Here is a 17760-nt window from a genome sequence, read left to right as displayed (position 1 = left end):
GACATCCTGAGCTTTGGTCTGATGTTTGCTGTTCTCATTTGTAATTGCTTTGAGTTTAGATTTAGTTTAAATGGCAGCTTATTATGATATATTTGGCTCAAGCAAATGAAGCACATATTTTTAGTAAAAGCCTCATGCTAGATGATTTAAACCACACAATGTCCTAACTCACATGTATATGAATTATGACAATTTTCAGATTTTCATGAACTGCTTTCATCCCTTTAAGTTATGGATTTCCATCTTGACAGCCTCCAAATAAATAACAGTTGTGTTGTAGAAGCTTAAACTTGGCCAAGGCCCATGCATTTTTACTTTCATCAAACAACTATTTTCACTTTTCAATTTCCAGCAAATAATCTTCCAATTTATGATTAGATTTTTGATAATTTTTGGCTATTTGGTTTAGGGGTGGCTGCCATATTCAGTACCTGTATTTGAAATTTTCTAAGTGATTGTCCATGTATGTGTTGTAGATAAGCATATCCTCCAACATGTAGCAAACCTTGTCAAATTAGCTAATCTAGGGCACTAAGCACTTATGTTATAGGACTTTTATGCTTTGGGCAGGATTACATCATTACACCGTGCCGGATGTTTGGAGCTCAAATAATGAGTAATACTGTACATAGGCTATGGTACGTAGAAAAAGAACACTAGGCTGACCATTTGTGAGCCTCCCAGCATTCTGCCTGAAGAATCATACAAATATGATTGTTGCTTGCAACTATAGAAATGAAAGTTAGAATAATATTATTGGCAGCCTATCTCCAACTTTGCTAAAAGTTGTCGCTAATTGGATTCATATTGAATTTCAGGGCCATCCTACGAGGTGCTAGGCAGCATACCTGATGGTGTCAACAAGTTAAAGTGCTCATTGAAGCTGTATTTTGTTTTGAACTTATTAGAGATAAGACTGAGTTTGCTGTTAGTGAAATTTCAGCATTGAGCTTTAGGTGTTAGTGAGCTAAGCGCCACAAATGGTGGTTGTATGACTTTTTGGTCATAGGAGGTAGAGGTAGAGATGTTGTACCTATATGATGTTCACTTTGACCTTACATTGGGCTAGTAGCACCCATATGAATGAATCAATGTTATTGTTTTATGCTCATATTAATCAATGCCCATGTTTGTATGATTAATGTGTATTGTAATGAATGTCTATGTGTTGATAATAGATAATTTGGGCGGTCATTATGTAATGCAGATTAGCAACATATATATTGTCTCTATGTCAACGGTTTGCGTTGGACTGTTAGTTGCTAAAAGTATTTATAGCCTCAGACCATTTGTCGCTATATATAGCCCCTAAGGCGTTAGACTATCGGTCGCTAAAAACATGTTAGTCGGCATAGGCTCTACCGACGCCACTTTTAGCGACTCTAATTAAGTGTCGGCATAGATCTATACCGACCGATGGAACGTCGTTATATCGACCTATACCGATCGATGGTACGTCGCTATTCTGGGGTTGTGGTGTAGTGGGTATTCATCCTTGTGATTGATTGGTTCACTCCTCGACATAGTGGTATAACTATCTTGCTCTCTCTCTTTATATTACCGCAAACAAGTTATCAAGCTCTTTAGTGTAGCTAGTTGTGAGAGCTTGTTAGTTTGGTTAGTGTGGCTCTTTAGTTAGCTTTTGAGAGCATACTAACTTAGTATAGTGACATAGCCATTGTATGGTTAGAAACTATAGAAAGTAGAATTGTGGTAGGTGGCTTGCATTTTTAGGAGGCTAGCGCAACACTTGCTTCGCCGCTTAATTGTCTAACTGGTTTGCTAAGTGTTGTTGTAGAAATTTTTTTAATAGGCTATTCACCCCCCTCTAGCCATTAGGACCTTTCAAGTTGTATCAGAGCTGAGGTCACCATAATTTGAGGCTTAACAACCTTCGGTGTAAAAATGGCTCAAATCAACAACACTAAGAAGCCACTCTAGGCTAAGATGACAACTTATATCAAGTCAATCAATAGGAAGGTTTGGAAGGTGGTAGAGACCAAGATTGAGATTGATGATGAAGAGGCTCCCACCGCCGCCGAAGAAATGCTACTCCAAAATAATGACATTGCTCTTAGTGCCATCCATGATGCTTTAGATGAGAACATTTGAGTAAATCAAGAATATTGAGAGAGCTCATGAGGCATGGAAGAAATTGGAGGAATCATTTGAGGGCACTCAAGCCGTGAAGGGTGCAAAGGCATACATTCTCAAAGAGAAGTTTGCAAGCTTCGAGATGAAGGAGGATGAGAGTGTGTCGGAGATGTTCCATAGGCTTCAAGTGCTTGTCAATGATCTCAAAGCACTTGGAGAAGAGGTGAAGGAAAAGGACTTCTCCCACAAGTTCTTGAGATGTTTGCCTTCAAGATTTGGCACATTGGTCACTATTCTAGTGAGGAGTGGTTTAGACACCATAACACCAAACTAAGTGTTGGGAGATATAATGACCGATGATACATATAGAGATGATGATAAGAAGGAAGAAAAGAAGGAGAAGAAAGATGAGAAGAAGGATAAGAAGAAGAAGAGTGTGGCATTCAAGGCCACATCATCCAACAGCAAGGCAAAGCAAGATACATCAAGTAAAGATGATGGCTCATGGGATGATGATGACGATGATAAGATGGCTCTCTTTGTTAAGAGATTTGGGAAGTTTATGATGAAGAAAGGATATCATGCTAGAAGGAAGAAATTTTCATCCAAGAACAAGGAAGAGTCAAGAAGGGTCTTCAATTGTGGAAGCAAAGATCATCTTGTTGCTCAATGCCCATACAATAGCGACAAAGATGATGACAAGAAGAAGGACAAGAAGGAAAAGAAAGAGAAGAAGGACAAGATGACTTTCAAGAAGAAGAAAGGTGGTTCATATGTGGTCACTTGGGATAGTGATGCTTCCTCAAGTGATGATGATGATAGTGATGATGACAAGACTACCAAGAAGAAGGCACTTGCAAGCATTGTATCAATGAGAAGTCTTCTCTCTTTGACACCCCATCATGCTTCATGGCTAAGGCCACTAAGGTACAAATTTGTGATGATGGAAGTGTTGAGGAACATGAAAATGAAAATGATAGTGATAGTGATGATGATGAACCTCCTAAGGATGAACTATTTGACATGCTAGAAGATGCTAAAGAACACTTTGGCATTAAGAGAAGGTAATGCAAAAGCTTGTGTAAGGAACTAAAAGCCCTTAAGCAAGCCTTTGATGAGCTCAATGCATCTCATGAGAGGCTAGAGGAAGCCCATGAGAAGCTTGGCAAGGCTCACAAAAAGCTTAAAAAGGCTCATTCCTCTTTGCTTGATGAGCAACATAAAAAGAAGCATGTTGAGACTTGCAGTATAGGTTTAACTTGTGATATAATTGATGAATCATTATTTATGCCTATTATTGTTGCTCCCGCTAACCCTTCTTGTAGTACTTCTACTTCCACCTCATCTAGTAGTGATGGTCTCACTTGTGATGCCTCACTAATGATTGAGAACGAGAACCTCAAGACGGAGGTCAATAAGCTCACTCACACCTTGGCTAAGGCCTATGGTGGTGAGGACCGCTTGCTTATTGCTTGGGTAGCCAAAGAGCTTCTCTCTACAAAGAGGGATTGGGCTATACCCCCAAGAAAGGCAAGGCGGCCTTTGCTCCTCACAAGACTAGTTTTGTGAAGAACAATGATCGATTTTGCACTAGTTGCAAGCAAGTTGGTCATGTAGTGCAAAAGTGCATGAACAAGAAGTCATAAGCTAATGTATCCTCCATTAAGCTTGATTCTTTCTATGTGCTTACCAAAGGTGTAAATGGTGTCAAATCTAAGTTCATTGGTAAACCATGGATGGGCTCAAAGAAGAAAGCCATTTGGGTGCCAAAGAGCTTGGTCACTAACCTTCAAGGACCCAAGCAAGTTTGGGTACCTAAAAAGAATTGATCTTCTTTTGTAGGTCAATTACAAAACCGGAGGAAGGCATTGGGTTCTTGATAGTGGGTGCACTCAACACATGACTGGTGTTGCAAGAATGTTCAACTCAATCAACACCAATGGCAATGATGGTTATGATAGTATCACATTTGGTGACAATGGCAAAGGCAAGGTCAAAGGGCTTGGTAAGATTGCAATATCCAATGACATGAGCATATCCAATGTGTTGCTAGTAGAGAGCTTGAACTTCAATTTGCTATCCATGGCTCAATTGTGTGATCTTGGATTCAAATGCATATTTGGGGTAGATGATGTAGAGATCTTAAGTGTAGATGGCTCTAACTTCATCTTCAAAGGCTTTAGATATGAGAATCGATACTTGGTTGATTTCAATGCTAGTGAAGCTAAATTATCTACATGTTTGTTCACTAAGTCTAGCATGGGTTGGTTATGGCATAGAAGGCTTGGTCATATTGGAATGAAACAATTGAATAGATTGGTTATGCATGACTTGGTTAGAGGCTTGAAAGATGTTGTGTTTGAGAAAGATAAGCTTTGTAGCTCTTGTCAAGCTGGAAAACAAGTTGGAAATACTCATCCTAAGAAAAGCATGATGAGCACTAGTAAAGCATTTGAGTTATTGCATATGAACTTGTTTGGGCCAACTCAATACACTAGCATTGGTGGTAACAAATATGGCTTTGTGATAGTGGATGATTACACTAGATACACATGGGTATTCTTTTTAGTGGATAAAAGTGATGTGTTTGCAACATTCAAATCATTTGTAAAGGGCATTCACAATGAGTTTGAAACAACCATCAAGAGAGTTAGAAGTGACAATGGTAGTGAGTTCAAGAACACTAGAATTGATGAGTTGTGTGATGAATTTGAAATTAGACATCAATTGTCGGCCAAGTACACTCCATAATCAAATGGCCTTGTTGAGAGAAAGAATAGAACACTCATTGATATGGAAAGGTCTATGCTTAGTTAGTACAATGCGAGTCAATCTTTTTGGGCCAAAGCTATCAACATGGCTTGCTATGGGGGTATTAACCCCTATACCCTTATGGCTAGGCTTGGGCCAGCCCGGACCAGGGGGTCTGGCCCACTAGAAGACGACGCGCAAGGAATCAAGGCAGACTTGGAGATCAAGCAAGATCCTGGTCGGTTAGAATAGGAATCCTTATCCGGCCACCTCTAGCAATTGTAACTGGTTAGGATTAGTTTCTAGATCTATCACCCTACCCCCTAGACTATATAAGGCGGGCAGGGGACCCCTCTCAAAAACATCTCTCATTGACATACAACAATACAATCAGACATAGGACGTAGGTATTATGCCTTCACGGCGGCCAAACCTAGATAAAACCTCATGTCTGTCTTGCATCACCATCTTGTTTGAAGCTTGCGCATCTGTCTGCCGATAATCTACTACCTTAGGCATACCCCTAGGTAGACTACCGACCATATTTCGTCGATAGTGGCATGCCAGGTAGGGGGTGTGCATACTGCTCTCCAGACGAACAAGATGGTCATCATCCCCGGTTCCATGGCTACACCGAACGGCCTCACGTTCACCATCGGCCAGATCACCTGGACCACTGGCTCCAACAACTTCATCGCCATGACCACGGAGGAGGCGCGGATTCAATCTGCGTCGACCACTGCTTCACTTGCATCGGCTACGGCTCTGACCATGGTAGATCTGGCTCCGACCACACTAGCATCGTCTTCAGCCACGCCGATAACCCATCATCCGCTTCCTCGTTACAAAGGGAGGTAGATCGACAACACCGACCTGCTCGACTCCATCGATCAGGTCGGCACCAAGCTTGCTGAAACCCTAGCTCTGGTAAGTTCGATTCAAAATCAACCTAATGAGCAGGTAACCAGTACCCACAACAGATCTACTCGACCAACTCGGGCCAGTCGTCCTGCACAACCCGGTATGGATCCCATGGTCACGTCTACTCCTGAAGGGCGCTCTGTTCATCGCCGACCAGCCCCCGTGACGGGTCTCTGGCTCTCCGAGTGTGAAGCCTCGATGGAGAACTACCAGGCTCGGCTCTACGACCTACGCAACTTCATCAATATGGTCTGGATTGAGGAGTATCAAGAAGGATCAGTCCACATAGTTCAAGAGGGCGGCTCAAGCTCCCCGTCCGGCATCGCATCTCATGGCTCCGTCCACACCGAGCTCTAGTATCATGACAATGAAGAAGTTGAATACGATCTGGATATTCTAGACCACGCCTCAGGTTTCCCACGATTCCCATCCTTCCCACCAAGGCGAGGAGACTTGATCAATGTCATCAGTAATGATGAGCCACCGGCAGTTGGTGAAACAGAACAAGAAAGGCTAGCACGCGAAGCACGCAATATTGACCGGTTTAATCGCCGACAAGCCGAAGCCAAGGCAGAAGAGGAGGCACGACACATAAGGGTCCAGCCACGCGATCTTAACAATGCCTTTGATAGGGTAGGGGACAAGCAGGTCTTCATGACTCCAAGCGCCAACGTAGCTGTTGCTATGGCAACAATGCAACGACTACCCAATACCCCAGAAATCCAGGCAGTTCATGATGATATACAAGCTTACCTGACGGCTGCTATGGCCCAGACCGCAGAGATTGCAAACCAAGCTTGGGCTCCGTCCATCTCAGTCGAATCAAGCCACAGTCGCCAGTACTCAAGTCACCCATAGTCACCCAACCAACATTGCTCGTGCAACAATGACCCATCAGACAACCATTAAGGCGAAAACAGTGGTCATGATGGTGGTCGGGATGACAACCGCCGTAACTACTGGGACGACAATCGATGAGACAACCGTGACAATCGTCGTGATAACCACGGTCGCAGGGTCAACCAGCATGGCAATCAGGATCGCCATGATGACAATAACGATCTCCGCCATTCCCTCGGAGAACGCGATCTATGCGATCGCATTAACCAAAGAGCCAACGATCGTGCATCCCACGAAAGTTATCGCCGTATGGAATATGATACTACCCACGGCCCTCCGGGTTTGAAGCAGTTTACTCCTCACCTTCGCCAAGTCATATGGCCCAAAAACTTCAAGCTCAAAAAACTCTAGAAGTACAACGGCAAGGAAAACCCCGAGTTATGGGTCATGCTCTATGAAACCGCATGTAGATCAGCCATGGCTGATGAGCACGTCATGTCTAATTACTTCCCAGTCGCCGTCGGCCATGCAGGCCACCAATGGCTGGTCAGCTTGCCGGTGAACTACTTTGATTCTTGGCAAGAGCTCAAGCAAGCATTCATCGACAACTTCATTGCTACTTGCGAACAACCCGGCAACAAAAATGATCTGCAGCGGATTCGAGATCGCAAAGATGAGCCACTGTGCGAGTACGTCCGATGCTTCTCGGAGATGCGCATCAAGGTCCTGTCAATCTCCGACAATGAGGCAATCGAAGCTTTCATCACTGGTATCCGCTTCCACAATGCCCTAAGGGACAAGCTCCTCCGCAAAAGACCTGAATCGGTCATAGCGCTCCTAGCCACTGCTAAAAATATGCGGATGTTGATGATGCTAAAAAGATAATCATCGAAGAAGCAGCAAGGGTTCCACGCTCTGACCACCCCCCATACCACGATGACTACCATGGCAACCATGGTCAGAACGACAATTTTGATCGCCACAACGAGCGCAACAATTCCCGCGACCACCGCGACCAGCGTAATCAGCGGCGTAATCGCCATGATGATTATAGGGGCAAGTGTGCTTGGGAAGATGACGACGAAGTCAACACCATTAAAAAAGGTGGCGGACGTCGCAACTACGAAGAAGACTATGCCAAAGCATTAAAAGGACCCTGCCAACTCCATCCCAAGTCAAACCATACCATGGAGAATTGCCGTGTTCTCAAATCTATCTACACGCGCCAACAGGCTCCGGATACATCCGACAAGCCTAACGACGTAGGGGAGCAGCGTAACGAGGACAACGATGATGAAGACGCAGATCCCCATCACAAGTACGTCAAGCCAACCGACCGCGTCCACACCATCATTGGGGGCAAAGTGTCCATCGAGACCAAATGAGAACGCAAGCTGCTCGCCCGCGCTTGCTTGAACGTGGCCAACGCCGACAACCTCATCGCCGATCCACGGCTCCCTCCTTGGTCTCACCGCGAGATCTCCTTCAACAGAAAGGACCAATGGGCTGCAATACCTAAGCCAAGGCATTTTCCTCTGGTTCTCGATCCTTGTATCAACAAGGTTCAGTTCGATAGAGTGCTGATTGACGGCGACAGTTCCATCGATATACTGTTCAAGAATAGTCTGCCAGCCCTGAAGATAACCCAGGCTGATCTCAAGCCATATGAGGCACAGTTCTGGGGTGTTCTCCCCAGACAGAGCTCCACACCTCTCGGGCAGATCATGCTACCTGTGCAATTTGGTACCCTAGACCACTTCCGCACCGACTACGTCAACTTCATGGTCGCTGACTTCGAAGGCACCTACCATGCTATCCTTGGTCGACCAGTGCTCACCAAGTTTATGGCCATACCTCACTATAGGTATTTGGTGCTCAAGATGCCTACTGAGAAAGGGGTTCTAACTCTCAGGGGCAACGTATACATAGCTTATACATGCGAGGATGACAGCTTCAAAATAGGAGAGGCTCATGACCTCTCTATTCGCATGGCTGAGACCATGCTCGATGCCAAGATGACCCCAGCCGACCACCTGGAGATCCCAGAGCTCGAGGCCCCATGCAAGAACATCAAGTCCAAAGAGCACAAAGCGATCCAGCTGGTCGATGGTGATCCCAGCAAAATGGCCCTTATCGGGCCAACCTGGATCCTAAATAGGAAGATGCGCTCGTCAGGTTCTTGAGGAGCAACGTGAGTGTGTTCGCATGGAAACCCGCTGACATGCCTGGTGTACCTCGGAACTTGATCGAGCACTCCTTAAATGTCAATGGCAAGGCCAAACCTATCAAGCAGAAGCTACGACGGTTCGCTCGTGACAAAAAGGAGGCTATTAGGGTAAAAGTTACACGACTTTTGGTAGCCGGGTTTATCAAAGAAGTGATGAGGACATGACACCATCGGATACGACCATTGTTTATAAGATGAGCTCATTCCTACATTTGCATAGTGATTTTTGGTACAATTCACTTGGTTCCACATGTACATGTCGTTATTTGAATGTAGGTACAAATATGTCTCAACGTGTAAGTTCATCAAAGTTGAACTTTCGGTTCGTCGGTAGCCCGACAGTGCCTCATTGGGAAGGCCATAACTCATAAATCCGGAGTGTGATCGAGGTCAATGAGCACTTTATGGAAAGCTTGTTTGATAAGCTTTCAAATAGATCTGGTCCCATCTCAATATCACGTCGGTAAGGCCTCCAAATCACCAATATATTCTGTCGCTATTTCTGGCGGGAGCCACACTGTCGTCATGGGCTTGTTAGACATCCTTGGGACCCAGGCCCAAGTTGGAGCACGCCCAAGAAGATGGAGAACACCTAAGAGATGGCCTTGGACGTCCTCCTCCTTGGCCACCACCTTAGGAGGCCAGCAAGGACGTCTAAGCCAAGCCAGAGGCCCAGTCCAATCCGAGTTGGAGTCTACCTCGGCAGTCAGGACCAGTCTGAAATAAAACAGACGCCCCGGACGCATCCGAACTCCATTTTCGATGACCCACATATGGATGGAAAGCTAATTTGATTAGGAAGCCAATCCAAGTAGTTTCACGTCAAAGCCTCTTTCATCTGCAATTTGGTTGCGTTCTTTCTTGTTCTTGCTTGTGTTCTTCGTTGTGCAGGTAGGGATTAGCCTTCTTGGCGAGGTCAATCTTGTCCATGACTTGGTTGATAACCAGAGGAGCTGTGGTGCTAAGATTGCAAGGTTCGATCTTTCGATCTGAAGCCGGATCGGTGTGTCATTCTCCGCCACAACGATAGTTACCAAAGGAGGAGGACGTCCAAGGCCATCTCTTAGGTGTTCTCCATCTTCTTGGGCGTGCTCCAACTTGGGCCTAGGTCCCAAGGATGTCTAACAAGCCCATGACGACAGTGTGGCTCCCGCCAGAAATAGCGACAGAATATATTGGTGATTTGGAGGCCTTGCCGACATGATATTGAGATGGGACCAGATCTATTTGAAAGCTTATCAAACAAGCTTTCCATAAAGTGCTCATTAACCTCGATCGCACTCCGGATGGATGAGTTATGGCCTTCCCAATGAGGCACTGTCGGGTTGCCGACGAACCGAAAGTTCAACTTTGATGAACTTGCACGTTGAGACATATTTGTACCTACATTCAAATAACGACATGTACATGTGGAACCAAGTGAATTGTACCAAAAATTACTATGCAATGTAGGAACGAGCTCACCTTATAAACAATGGTCGTATCCGATGGTGTCATGTCCTCATCATCCTCCCCTTCTTGACAACAAACCGTCCTCGATTTGGGATTAGCTGAAGGAAACGTTGTTGGTAGTAGCCAACATTGCTCCCCTTCTTGAAATTTATCATGTTTCTTTAAAACAAAACTAGGGAAACTCGACATGACAAGATTATAGCAATTGCAATCCTTTGGTTGATCATACTTTTGCGCAATATTAGGAGATTTTAGATTTGAACAAATATAGACACGATGCACCATATACTCTCCTTTACAATTATATTTTCCAATAAAATGATATGTACAAGTAGACAACCATGGCAATTCAACACATTTAAGTTTCTCTTCTAAACTACTAAGAGCATATAAAGTATCAAACTCAATATAACCCAAAGTATTTGAAGAATACAATAATTTCTTTTCATCTTTTTCCGTAGCAATGGAAAGCAAATTTTTTATGTTCAGCATAAGTAATTGGTTCCAAAACATGTAAAACTAAAGCATCTTCAACCAATTCATCTTTGTCACAAGGAACATCAAGCAAATTATCATGGGACAAAGATAAATCAAGAGAGGGTTCCACTAACAATTGCTCTATGACAGCATGGTTTGTGGAAAAATTTAGTACATTAAGACAATTTTCACCTTCCGTGAGTGTAGGACCATGGGCATTACCTGTGTTCTCAGCAGAAGTAATAGGTGCATGGTGAAGTGATGGTTCTGAATTTGCATATGAGGTTGTGAGCTCCTCATTTTCTTCCACGCCATCCTCTCGCTTATGTACATTATTCTGCAGAAGGTTAGTCATAGCAAGAGGAATAACAATAGACTCTTCCTCTAAATGGTGCACCTCAGCATATGAAGTCAAAACAGGAGGTGGATTAACAAAGGTTTCTCGCATAAGAAGTTTCATATCATTCCAAGTTTGAGGTTTATCAGAAGGATCTAAAGACTCCCACCAAGATAAAGCAGAATGTCGTAAAACACTAGCTGCATTTTTTACCTTCCTCCTTGGACACATAAAGTGAGTAGCAAATATGTTATCGATGGCAATTTCCCACTCCATGTACTCATCAGCACCTATACCATCAAAAGTCGGTGGATACGAACAACCTATCATTGTTAGAAGACAGCAAAAGACAATACAAAAATATTATCCCTATCAAATGACTACGTGGTTGCAGTGGTGTCACTTTTGACAGCAAGTGGAAGCATCTTACCAAGCTCTTACAAAGTTCTTACCAATGCAAGCAGTGGGCGGTACAACCGGTGGCTGGTTCATGATACCTGTGAGGCAGTGGTACCGAGATTGCAAGGACCTTTTTTCTGTACTGATCTGAAGCATATATGTGGAGCTTAGGAGGCACGAAAAAAAACAAATATATATATGTGGCACACAAGTCAGTGACAGACAGCAATATTGAATAAATGTCCAGAGCACTTGTCCTAGTTGCTGGCCTATACGTGTTCCTATCACCAGTTGTGATAAACAAGAGAGGAAACAAGGATGAAAGGAAACAAGTATTAAAGGTAGCAACGGATATGAACAAGGCAAAAGGTACCACAAACAATAGAGCTATTGAGTGTTCCTTATGTGCTCCTTTTCGATATCTTCTATTCTCTTTTAATATTTTTTTCTTTTATTTTTTTGTCCAATCTTTTTTTCTTGCTTTTGCTCTTTTGATATTTTTTTCTCAGCAAGGAGCACACAAGAATAAACCACAAAAAATTTGAGCTCAATTGAATAAAAGATGTGGCCTATAGAAAATTAGAACTGTGCTCTAAAAAGCATACCAAAACTTATGGGCCCAGAAACTCAATTTTCCTAATCGAATTTCGCAAATCTAATTTTTGCGAACCCAGCAACGCTGGGATGAAATAGATCTAAAATTTTCTAGCGTTCTCCGTAGATATAAAATTTTCCCCATTTCGAGTTCGGATGCAAAAGTTATGACTGTTTTAAGGAAGCTGCTCGAATCAGGGTTTTAGTGGACACAAGATGCAAACTGATGCTGATACGAAATAGCGGCGGGTGAAGGGATCAACACAAACTAGAAAAGAACACAATCTAAACCAGCAACAAGACTTTGACCTAGGACACAAACTCAACAAAGCGGACTATGAAACTGAATCATGCAAAGGCTATGGCGCGGATGGTTATAGGACAGGAAACAAATATGGCATTGGACTATGGGATAAAAGAAAAAACACTCGAACTAAGGGTAAGATGCGAACTTGACGGTATACCTGAAGCTCTGATACCACTTAATGGAGACGGAGATCCCGATCTTCCGTCAGGTGATGGTAATTATCGTTGTGGCGGAGAATGACACACTGATCCGGCTTCAGATCGAAAGATCGAACCCTGCAATCTTAGCACCTCAGCTCCTCTGGTTATCAACCAAGTCATGGACCAGCTTGACCTCGCCAAGAAGGCTAATCCCTGCCTGTGCAACGAAGAACACAAGCAAGAATAAGAAAGAACGCAACCAAATTGCAAATGAAAGATTAATCTCACGAGTTGGGGTCTCACAAACCGAAGAACGGCGAAACTGTTTCTTGACAGAATAATCTAAGCAAAACCCAAAACCTAAAGTAGGTGGTGGCTACTGATTATATAGCCTAAGGGACGTCCAAGGATCCCTCTTCACGTCCTAAAGGTGCCCCAACACGTTACAAGGCCCAACGGCCCAAAAGACGACGACGCAGCGCCATGACAGATTCTGGATGTCAACTTGTTTCGACGATTCCTATTGATTACAAAGAGGTTTTGATGTGAAACCACTTGAATTGGCTTCCTTATCAAATTAGCTTTCCATCCATATGTGGATCATCGAAAACGGAGTTCGGATGCGTCCGGGGCGTCCGTTTTATTGCAGACTGGTCCTGACTGCCGAGGCAGACTCGAACTCGGATTGGACTGGGCCTCTGGCTTGGCTTGGACGTCCTTGCTGGCCTCCTAAGGTGGTGGCCAAGGAGGAGGACGTCCAAGGCCATCTCTTAGGTGTTCACCATCTTCTTGGGCGTGCTCCAACTTGGGCCTGGGTCCCAAGGATGTCTAACAAGCCCATGACGACAGTGTGGCTCCCGCCAGAAATTGCGATAGAATATATTGGTGATTTGGAGGCCTTCCCGATGTGATATTGAGATGGGACCAGATCTATTTGAAAGCTTATCAAACAAGCTTTCCATAAAGTGCTCATTGACCTCGATCGCACTTCGGATAGATGAGTTATGGCCTTCCCAATGAGGCACCGTCGGGCTACTGACGAACCGAAAGTTCTACTTTGATGAACTTGCACGTTGAGACATATTTGTACCTACATTCAAATAACGACATGTACATGTGGAACCAAGTGAATTGTACCAAAAATCACTATGCAAATGAAGGAATGAGCTCACCTTATAAACAATGGTCATATCCGATGGTGTCATGTCCTCATCAAGAAGTGTATCATCCGGAGTGGTTAGCCAACCCGGTTCTTGTACGCAAAAAGAATAATGAATGGAGAATATGCGTTGATTACACTGATCTCAACAAACACTGCCCTAAAGACCGCTTCGGCTTACCTCGCATAGACGAGGTCGTAGATTCAACTGCCGATTGCGAGTTGCTTTCCTTTCTCAATTGCTACTCTGGTTATCACCAGATCGCTCACAAAAAGGACGACAAGATCAAGACATCCTTCATCACGCTCTTCGGCGCCTACTGCTACACGACCATGTCGTTCGGGCTCAAGAACGTCGGGGCTACCTTCCAACGGGCCATACAGGCCTGCCTCAAAGACGAGATTAAAGACGACCTCGTCGAGGCTTATGTTGACGATGTAGTTGTTAAAACCAAGGAAGCATACACCCTTGTTGACAACCTAGAACATACCTTTGCAGCTCTTAACATGTTCCAATGGAAATTAAACCTAAAGAAGTGCATCTTTGGTGTTCCATCTAGTATATTGCTCGGCAACATCGTCAGTCATGATGGCATACGCCCTAACCCAGAGAAGGTAAAAGCTGTCTTGGATATGAAGCCGCCCAAAAAGGTGAAGGATGTTCAGAAGCTTACCGGATGCATGGCTGCCCTCAGTCGTTTCATATCAAGATTAGGCGAAAAAGGACTACCGTTTTTCAAGCTGCTCAAAGCATCCGAGAAGTTTGAGTGGTCAGAGGAAGCAGACGCTGCCTTTACACAGCTAAAACAATTCCTTACATCACCTCCGGTCCTCACTGCTCCTAGAGAAGACGAAACCCTCCTGCTTTACATTGCGGCAACTAATCAAGTGGTCTCCACTGCCATGGTGGTCGAGCATGACGAGCCCGACCACGTCTACAAGGTACAGTGACCAATTTATTTCATCAGTGAGGTGCTCAATGAATCCAAGACCAGGTACCCACAGATTCAGAAACTAATCTACGCCATACTAATCACATCCCGAAAGTTGAAACATTACTTCGATGGATATCGTATGGTGGTCATGACGGAGTACCCTCTAGGAGACATCATTCGCAACAAGGATGCAAACAGGCGCATCGTCAAATGGGCAATGGAGCTATGCCCTTTCTCCTTGGAATTTGCAAGCCGTACTACAATCAAGTCTCAGGCACTTGTTAATTTCATCGTCATGTGGACAGACTTAAGCACACCTGCCTCTCAAGGGCCCACTGAGTATTGGAAGATGTACTTCGACGGCTCTCTCAACATCGATGGTGCAGGAGCAGGAGTCCTTTTCATATCACCATCCAAGGAGCAGCTCCGATATGTCCTCAGGATTCATTTCCCGGCGTCTAATAACACCGCCCAATACGAAGCATGCCTACACGGTCTGCGCATTGCGGTCGAGCTCAGTGTCCGTCTCTATGTCTATGGAGACTTGGCTCTGGTCATCAACCAACTCAACAAGGACTGGGATATGACCAGCGAAAAGATGGACACATACTGCAAAGCGATCAGAAAGCTGGAAGGCAAGTTCTATGGCATCGAATACACACATGTGGTCCGGGACAAATACCAAGCAGCAGATGCGCTGTCAAAGTTAGGATCATCCCAAGCCAAAGTACCACATGGCATATTTGTTCAAGACCTGCTCACGCCCTCCATCAAAGAAGAGGATCCCGCGGTCGACAAGCCTCCAGACCAGCTATTGGTGGCTATGGTTTCGGCGTCAAACACCACCAAACCACTTCCGACCACTAAGGAGCCCAACTGGAGAGTACCTTTCATCAAATACCTAACAGATGGCAGCGGTTACACCGATCGGACAGAAAACGAACGTCTAATGCGTCGCAGTAAGCAGTATCTGCTCATCGATGGCAAATTATGGTGCAAGAACGCGAAGGAGGAAATCTTGATGAAGTGTATAACCCAGGAGGATGGTGAACATCTCCTAGACAAAATCCACTCTGGCTCCTGCGGCAATCATGCGACCTCGAGAACGCTAGTGGGCAAGGCTTTCCGAGCAGGGTCCTATTGGCCGTCAGTCGTAGCCGATGCAGAGAGGCTAGTCCACCATTGCGAAGGTTGTTAGTTCTTCGCCAAGAGAATCCACGTACTAGCACATGAGATTCAGACTATACCAGCCTCTTGGCCCTTCGCATGCTGGGGACTGGATATGATCGAGCCTTTCAAATCGGCCCCTGGGAAATTTACATGCGTCTTTGTGCTGATCGACAAATTCTCCAAGTGGATAGAATACATGCCCCTGGTCAAGGCATCTTCAGAAAAGGCTGTCACGTTCCTTGACCAGGTCATCCATCGCTTTGGCATACCCAACAGCATCATCACTGATCTGGGTACTCAGTTCACCAGGAACGCTTTTTGGGACTTCTGCGATGAAAGGAGCATAGTAGTAAAATACGTCTCGGTGGCACAACCTAGAGCTAATGGACAGGTCGAGTGAGCAAATGGTATGATCCTGGATGCACTTAAGAAGAGGATGTACAGAGAAAATGACAAAGCTCCTGAAAGATGGCTTAAAGAGTTACCAGCCATGGCCTGGGGTCTCAAAACCCAGCCTAGTCGCAATACCGGCATATCACCATACTTTATGGTTTATGGCGCTGAGGCAGTGCTCCCAGCAGATATAGCCTTCAGATCAGCATGGGTAGAGAACTTCGATGAAGACAAGGCCAATGAAGTATGGGAGCTAGAAGTGAATAGTGCAGAAGAAAAGCGGCTCGATTCTTGTGTATGTACAGCCAAATACCTTGCTGTGTTGCGCAGGTACTACAACAAGAACGTCAAGGAGCGTTTCTTCATGGTTGGGGACCTGATCCTGAAGTGGAAGACGAATCAGGCTGGCGTCCACAAACTCGCAACCCCATGGGAAGGGCCCTTCATGATCAAGGAGGTTACACGCCCAACATCTTACAGGTTAGCTCACCTAGATGGTACAGACGTACCCAATTCATGGCACATCGACAAGCTTAGGCGTTTCTATGCTTAACTACTAAGATATGTACCCCTCTTGTACTTTTGATTTATTTCAATAAAGCTATTATGATTTCTCCGACCACTCTAATGTGTCACTTCGAAGTCTATTATTATTCTAACTCAACTAGTTAAAACCAACCACCATTCCTTCTTGGGTTTTCGGAGCAGGCCCTGTCTCCGGTTCCTCCCAATGCGTGCATGGGACCCGCTCTCTACGCTATGGGTAATCGGCAGGTGCTCTCTGGTTTGACTTGTGTGTTTCTACGTGTGCACAAGCTACGCACCTTACACTCTGACCACAAGACAAACTAGGGCCATACAAACCTTCCAGGATGACATGTCGACTAAATTGATACAACTAAATAGAACACCAACACGTTCTAACTTAGTTACATCAACACGATATCCGAGCTTAAACACGTTTTCTACAAAACAAACAAGCTTATGTTGATATACAGTTACGTTATTCCAAGCTTGCCTAAAAAGGTCCAAGTTTACAATAACACAACTACATCTTCTTCTACAGCTATGGCCTATATTATTGGCTGGTCGGGGCACGCGGCACCTGCTGCTCGCTGGGCCTAACATCATGCAAGGGTCTCGAGGACTCTGGCACTGATCGAGCTGAAGAAGATGGCCCCGCTGATGCCTGGCTAGTCGAGACCACAGGCTTCATTGGTTGACTTGAAAATGACAGCGTTCCCAGCTGACTTGTTGATGGTGTTCCTTGTACGGGTGGTGTCGCACCTCCACACAGGTTAATATCACCAATTATCTTCGCCGACAAGTCCAGCTGAGTCATCCATAGCTCGTTAGCCTTGTCTGGATCTACCTCCTTTAGGTATCCAGCCTCTAGGCGCTTGAGATCGATCAAGGGGTAGTGAGCACGTACCATGCTTAGCACATGGGCACCTGCGTACTCTCCCGCCTCCTTCACAAACTCCTGGAACCATCCTCATGCCCTTTGGCATCTCTCGATCAATCCTAGCTGCGGCGTCCTTGGCACATCTTCTGCTAGCGCCGG

Source organism: Miscanthus floridulus, chromosome 18, assembly GCF_019320115.1.
Source record: "Miscanthus floridulus cultivar M001 chromosome 18, ASM1932011v1, whole genome shotgun sequence".
NCBI lineage: Eukaryota > Viridiplantae > Streptophyta > Magnoliopsida > Poales > Poaceae > Miscanthus > Miscanthus floridulus.
Note: the sequence above shows the minus strand (reverse complement) of the source record.